Genomic DNA, 7,578 nt, shown 5'->3' with positions numbered 1-7,578 from the left:
TCAAGCAAAAAGATCAAATTACCCCTAAAACCCTTTTAAATTGAGTAGAAATCAGAGTCAGAACAGCAGAGATGCCGCGGCGCGGCCCTTTTATCGCGGCGCGACTTATCAAAGGAAAAACGACCCCTTTTAACCCAACTTCTGATCCAGATTTGCTTGATATGCTGCGGCGCGGACCCAATTGTTGCGGCGCGGCCTAAGGCTGTATCTGAACAGCTCGACCAACTTAAACAATTTTTGATTTTATTTAATTTGTACATTCCAAACCCACTTCCTATATTCACCTAGGCTTCAACAATAGTCTCACAAGACTTAACGCTAACCAAACCCATGATTAAACTTATACATGCACACATTATCAAGTATACATATATGTGTATATATATATATATATATATATATATATATATATATATATATATATATATATATATATCTACATATATATTCATACATTTACGCATAAGCTAACGAGTTATAAACGTACAAATGATTAAGTAAGTACCTTTCGATACGTACGGGAAAACGGGATGTTACAACTCTCCCCCACTTGAATCGGAGCGCGTCCTCGCGATCCAAGCCGCATGACAAGAAGGAAGATAAACCAACACAAACTCTTCGGGCTCCCAAGTAAACTCGGAACCCTTACTACGACGCCATTGAACTTTAAAAGTCCTAACCTCTTTATGTCTTAACCTTTTGACATTCTCATCAAGTATGGCAATCGGTTCCTCGATATACTCTAACTTATTATTTAGCTCAATCTCGTCTAATGGCACCCAAGATGAATCATCTGCAAGACACTTACGGAGATGGGAAACATGAAATGTATTATGGATCCCCGCAAGCTCTTCGGGTAATTAGAAACGATAAGCGACTTCACTAACACGAGATAAAACCTTAAATGGTCCAATAAACCGAGGAGCTAACTTTTCTCATTTTCGAAATCGAATAATACCCTTCCATGGCGAAACCTTAAGCATGATCATGTCACCTTCTTGAAATTTGATCGTTCGTCTACGCTTGTCGGCATACGCCTTTTGCCTATCTTGAGCCTTTTTCAAATGTTCTCGAATCATATCAATTTTGCTATTCTTCTTTAAGACCAAATCGGTACTCCCGATTTCCTTTTGTCCTACTTCACCCCAACAAATCGGGGTTCGACACCTACACCCATAAAACATCTCATATGGCGGCATCCCGATACTAGTATGATAACTATTATTGTATGAGAATTCCACCAAAGGCAAATGCTCATCCCAACTACCACCAAAATCGATAATGCACGCTCGTAACATATCTTCCAAAGTTTAATTCGTACGTTCGGTTTGACTGTCCGTTTGAGGATGATACACCGTGCTCAATTTCAATTGTGTACCCATATCCTCATGAAACTTTTCCCAAAATCGAGATGTAAAACGAGTATCTCGATCCAAAACAATCGATATAGGAACACCGTGTCGAGAGATGACTTCCTTGATAAACAACTTAGCCAAGGTCTCCGACGATATCGCTTCCTTAATGGGAAGAAACAAAGCACTCTTCGTCAGTCGATCAACTATAACCCAAATCGAATCAAACTGGGTTCTAGCCGTTTTAGGTAACTTTGTGATGAAATCCATGGTAATGTGCTCCCATTTCCATTTCGGGATTTCTAATGGTTGTAACTTACCATACGGCTTTTAGTGCTCGGCTTTAACTTGCAAACACGTGACGCATTGCTCAACATACTTCACAACATCGCGTTTCATGCCCAGCCACCAATAATCTTTCCTTAAATCGAGATACATTTTCGTTGCGCCCAAATGAATGGAATACTTTGACTTATGTGCTTCATCAAGTAGCACTTGTCGATAATCTCCCATCGTAGGCACCCACACTCTTCTTTGCAAAGACAACAAACCCGCGAGCCCATAGTAATGAACTTCGATTGTCCCACAATTCGCTCCGCATGCTTGTTGTGAACGTAAGCCTCTATTTGAATCACGCCGTGTTTTTCAAGAAAATCGTTAGTAATAATCATATGTAACAATCCCAATCGTAACGTCGGGTGATGACTCTTTCGACTTAACGCATCCGCGACCACGTTCGCCTTGCCCGGATGATAAAGTATCTCACAATCATAGTCTTTTACCACATCCATCCACCTACGTTGACGATAATTCAAATCTCGTTGATTAAAGAGATGTTTCAAACTTTTGTTATCCGAATAAATCGTACACTTGACACCATACAAGTAATGGCGCCAAATTTTCAACGCATGCACAACCGCCGCCAACTCAAGATCATGAGTCGGATATCTCGTCTCGTGTTCCTTTAATTATCGAGAGGCATAAGCGATGACTATACCCCTTTGCATAAGAACACACCCAAGCCCATTTAGCGAAGCATCACAATAAACCGTCATGTCTTCCACACCTTCCGGCAAAACTAACACCGGAGCTTGACACAACTTCTCTTTTAACAATTGAAAAGAAATTTCTTGCTCGTTCTCCCACATAAATCTCGCGTTCTTCCTTGTCAATTTTGTCAACGAAGAAGCGATCTTAGAAAAATCTTGAATAAACCGACGATAATAACCGGCCAATCCTAGAAAACTTCGGATTTCCGTAGGCGTAGTCGGTTGTCTCCAACTCTTCACCGTCTCTATCTTCCCCAGATCTACTTGAATACCGTCTTTGTTCACAATGTGACCAAGGAATTGAACTTCCCTTAGCCAAAATTCACATTTAGAGAACTTATCATACAACTTCTCCTTTCGTAACGTCTTCAATACTTCACGCAAATGACGTTCATGTTCGTTCATACTCTTTGAATAAACAAGTATGTCGTCAATGAACACAACTACCGACTTGTCCAACATAGGTTGGCACACTCGATTCATAAGATCCATGAATGTCGCCGGTGCATTCGTAAGGCCAAAAGGCATAACTACAAACTCAAAATGCCCATAACGCGTTCGAAAAGCCGTTTTCTTAATATCTTCCTCACGGACCCGCATTTGGTGATAGCCGAACCGTAGGTCAATCTTTGAGAAATACGTCGCACCTTGGAGTTGGTCAAACAAATCGTCAATCCTAGGCAATGGATAACGATTTTTGATCGTCACTTTATTCAACTCCCGATAATCGATGCACATCCGCATAGTACCATCCTTCTTCTTCACAAATAAAACCGGAGCGCCCCATGGCGAAGCACTCGGTCGGATAAAACCCTTTTCAAGTAACTCTTGGGTTTGATTTAACAACTCTTGCATTTCCGTCGGTGCTAAACGATAAGGAGTTTTAGCAATGGGAGTAGCTCCCGGAACCAACTCAATGCGAAATTCTACTTGTCTTTCCGCCGGAACACCCGGTAACTCGTCCGGAAAAATGTCTTCGAATTCACTAACCACCGGAATTTCACAAATGGGTGGTGGCTCATCACGAGTATCAACAACATGGGCAAGAAAAGCCATGCCACCACTAACAAGAAAACGACGTGCCCGCGCAAAAGAACATATCGGCACAAGTCTTCTTCGCTTATCGCCATGAATAATTAGCCCTCCCCCACTTGGGGTTTTCACATGAATAGATTTTTCATAGCATGCAATATCGGCTCTATTATGATCGAGCCAATCTATACCAACAACGGTATCAAAATATCCCAAAGTCATCGGGATAAGATCAATCTTAAAGTTTTCGGCACCAAAAACAACATCACAATTATTACACACATCAACCACTAACACCGTCTTGCCGTCCGCTATTTCTACTTCTATCAGATGACTCAACTTAGCTAATGGTTTATTAAGTTAAGGCACAAATTTTGGTGACACGAACGAAAAGTTAGCACCACTATCAAAAAGTATCCTTGCCGGATTAGAATTAACCATGAAAGTACCTGAGACTACTTCGTTTGATTGTTTGGCTTCGTCATTGGTCATCAAATAGTTGCGACCCCTAGCCGTGCCCGCCGCCTTCTCTAACTTTCTTAGCATGATCATTATTCAAATCGGGGCATTCCGGCCTCTTGTGTCCCTCTTTACCACAATTAAAGCAAGTGACTTTGGACGACGCCTTGGTGCAATCACGGGCCATGTGCCCTCTTTGGTTACAATTATAACACGTGGGCCCGAAACCCCCGGAAGTACCCTTCTTCACACTATTAACACTCTCGAAGCCTTTCTTGTTCTTTTTATTTGAAAAATTCGAATGACTCGAACCTTCAAACTTTCTCTTTGAAAAAGTGAAATCACTCTTCCTTGGAACCTCCGGCTCAAAACCCCTACCCAACTCGTATAAATCTTCAAAAGACTTAGCCATCCCCCGGCTAATCTTACCCTCCATCTCATCACTTAAAGTACGGTAGAAATCTAGCATTAACTTGTGATCATCACCAACATACTCCGGACAAAAATGAGTCTTTGCCAAGAAAGTAGACTTGAGAGTAACCAAGTCCATGGAACCTTGTCGCAAATTGTGCAAGTCGTCCCGGATTTTATCGAGATCGGAAGAAGTTCGGTATTCTTGGAAAAATTCCTTCTTAAACTCCTCCCATGTTAAGCTCATGCATTGTTCCTCGCTATATAAATTGATTTTATCATCCCACCACAACTTGCCTTCTTCACGTAACATGCTAGATCCATACCTCGTCTTCTTCTCGGGAGGACACTCCGCGGTACGGAACGCCCCCTCGATATCGGAAATCCAACAAGTACTTTTCAATGGATCCCTCACCCCATTAAACATCGGAGGTTGAGTATCCTTGAAATTTTTGTAGTAGAAGTCCCGCCTTCCACCCCCGCCATTACCTTCACCCCCTTCGCCTCGAGGATAAATGTTTCTAGCCTCTAAAGTCTCCTCTATTGCGGCTTTCATTCGATCATTGATCATTTCGGTCACTTGTCCATCGACCGACTCTTGGAAGACCTTTCGGACATCGTCAAGAAAATCCTTCTTTAGCCTTTTAAAGATGGCCTCAACCTTTGCCGTGAAATCGAGGTCCTCGCTTGTACCACCGATATCATTATCGTGTCCGTTTCTCGTCTTCATTCTATAAAATGGAAAGGGTTAAACCATGAACAAAAGGCATAACACGTAAGTATATACATGCGTACCATACTACCCCATCTTGCTCAACAATCGTCGTACATTACTCGTTTAACACGATTTGCACCCGTAACAATGGTAGCTAATCGTTGTTACGCAAGCATGTCGCATTAACTTGCTAGTACAACGTCCGTCTTGCTTGATGATTGCTAAACACAAAACAAAACAATTAGCACAAGGTTAGTCACATAAACCAAAGCACTAACAATTTCCCGATTAGACCCAAAGTCCTACAAGTCCCGCATAAAGCGCTCACACAATAAAGCCCTAGTCTAGGCACCTATCTCAAGTCGCCTAAATCCCTTAGACCATGCTCTGATACCACTTGTAACAACCCAACCCGTATTCCATACGATAATTTTTTTTTTTTTAACACTACACATTTACGCGCCAATTAAATATGTAAACCATTCCACGAGTTCCATTTAAACGTACAACGATTTAAATGTTTACAAAAAGGCACGAAGGCCATTAATTAAGTTTAATACAAGTTTGACCCCTTACAATGATAGTTTATAATCCAAACGACACTTGAGCATGGTTTGGGGCTAAACTACCCAAATCGTCAGGCCAACTTCAAAAGCTATCCCAAAAGCACCCCCTGTCAACATAAACGGGAGACAACTAATCCAACCGTATGCCCTTACCCTTGTCCAAGCTGGAACCTATAAAATGGTAAACAACGAGAGGGTAACATACATATATATAACCTATCCATTGGCAATCACAATACCAAATACCTCATACGAACTTGTGACTCAAATAGCATGTCAACATACCCGTAACACTAGCAAGTCGTACATTATCACACCACTTCATTAGCATATACTCAACTATATATATATATATATATATATATATATATATATATATATATATATATATATATATATATATATATATATATATATATATATATATATATATATATATATATATAATATGCTAATCAAAACAACAATTTAATATGGTTAACCAATAACGCTATGGTGCTACCGGCTCGTGGTTCACACCATACGCTTTTGAGTCATACTCGTTTATAGTGCTACCGGATCGTGGTTCACACTCGATGCTACCGGCTCGTGGTTTACATCTTAGTTTATAGTGCTACCGGCTCGTGGTTCACACTCAATGCTACCGGCTCGTGGTTCACATCCCATCCCACACATGTTATGGCACTACGGGCACGTGGTTCATACCATAACATTCACAAATAAACACGCCATATACATGAATGCATAATTATTCCACTCACCTTGTCACAAGGATGATGATTTAGCACTTTTGAGCTTCAACGCAATGTACCTAAATCATTAAGTGCACATTCAATTTCACAACTAGTGGGATTAACCACAATACTCCCACTTGAGCATTTAATGACCCAATTTACATTAAATGACTCAACTACACATAACCGCCCATAAATGGCCAAGACTTGACTTTAATCACTAAGACTAGTGAATTAAAGTCTATTAACTTCAATTAACACAAAACTTAGGGTAATCCATACCCATTTCATCTAGTTAGGTCAACTAGTACATTTTGACCCATTTTATATTGCTTAGACTCACAATCAAGTCAAACTTACCTATTAACACTTCTTTCATAAATCTTAAAGTGCATTAGTGACTAACAACACCAATTGACACTTACAACCTCAAATCACAAGGCCAAAACCCTAGATTGTGGCTATTAGGGTTTCTATTACAACAACATAACCCAAACTCACCCATTTTACCCTCAAATGGGTCATACAAATCTCTAGTAACCAAAACCCTAGCTATTAACCAATTAAAACTTAAATCATAAGGTTAGAACTTACCGAGACTACCAACCCGTAGCTAGAGACACAAGGAACAACTTTAATTCTTGCTCCAAAGATCAACCCTCAATCCTTCACTCTCAAATCTCACTTTTAATTCAAATGGGTTTCAAGTTTTGGGAGAGAAAATGAAAGAAAATAGAAAAAGGAAATGAATTAAATGAACAAGTTGAAATGTCCCGTTCTTATTGATTAAAAACGTTCCATATTAATTGATTTCGTTGCGAGGTTTTGACCTCTATATGAGACGTTTTTCAAAGACTGCATTCATTTTAAAACAAACCATAACCTTTATTTCATCAATAAAGGTTTAAAAAGCTTTACGTAGATTATCAAATAATGATAATCTAAAATATCATGTTTACACACGACCATTACATAATGGTTTACAATACAAATATGTTACAACAAAATAAGTTTCTTGAATGCAGTTTTTACACAATATCATACAAACATAGACTCCAAATCTCGTCCTTATTTAAGTATGCGACAGCGGAAGCTCTTAATAATCACCTGAGAATAAACATGCTTAAAACGTCAACAAAAATGTTGGTGAGTTATAGGTTTAACCTATATATATCAAATCATAATAATAGACCACAAGATTTCATATTTCAATACACATCCCATACATAGAGATAAAAGTCATTCATATGGTGAACACCT

Source organism: Rutidosis leptorrhynchoides, chromosome 1 (assembly GCF_046630445.1).
Source record: "Rutidosis leptorrhynchoides isolate AG116_Rl617_1_P2 chromosome 1, CSIRO_AGI_Rlap_v1, whole genome shotgun sequence".
NCBI lineage: Eukaryota > Viridiplantae > Streptophyta > Magnoliopsida > Asterales > Asteraceae > Rutidosis > Rutidosis leptorrhynchoides.
This window is presented reverse-complemented; position numbering follows the sequence as displayed.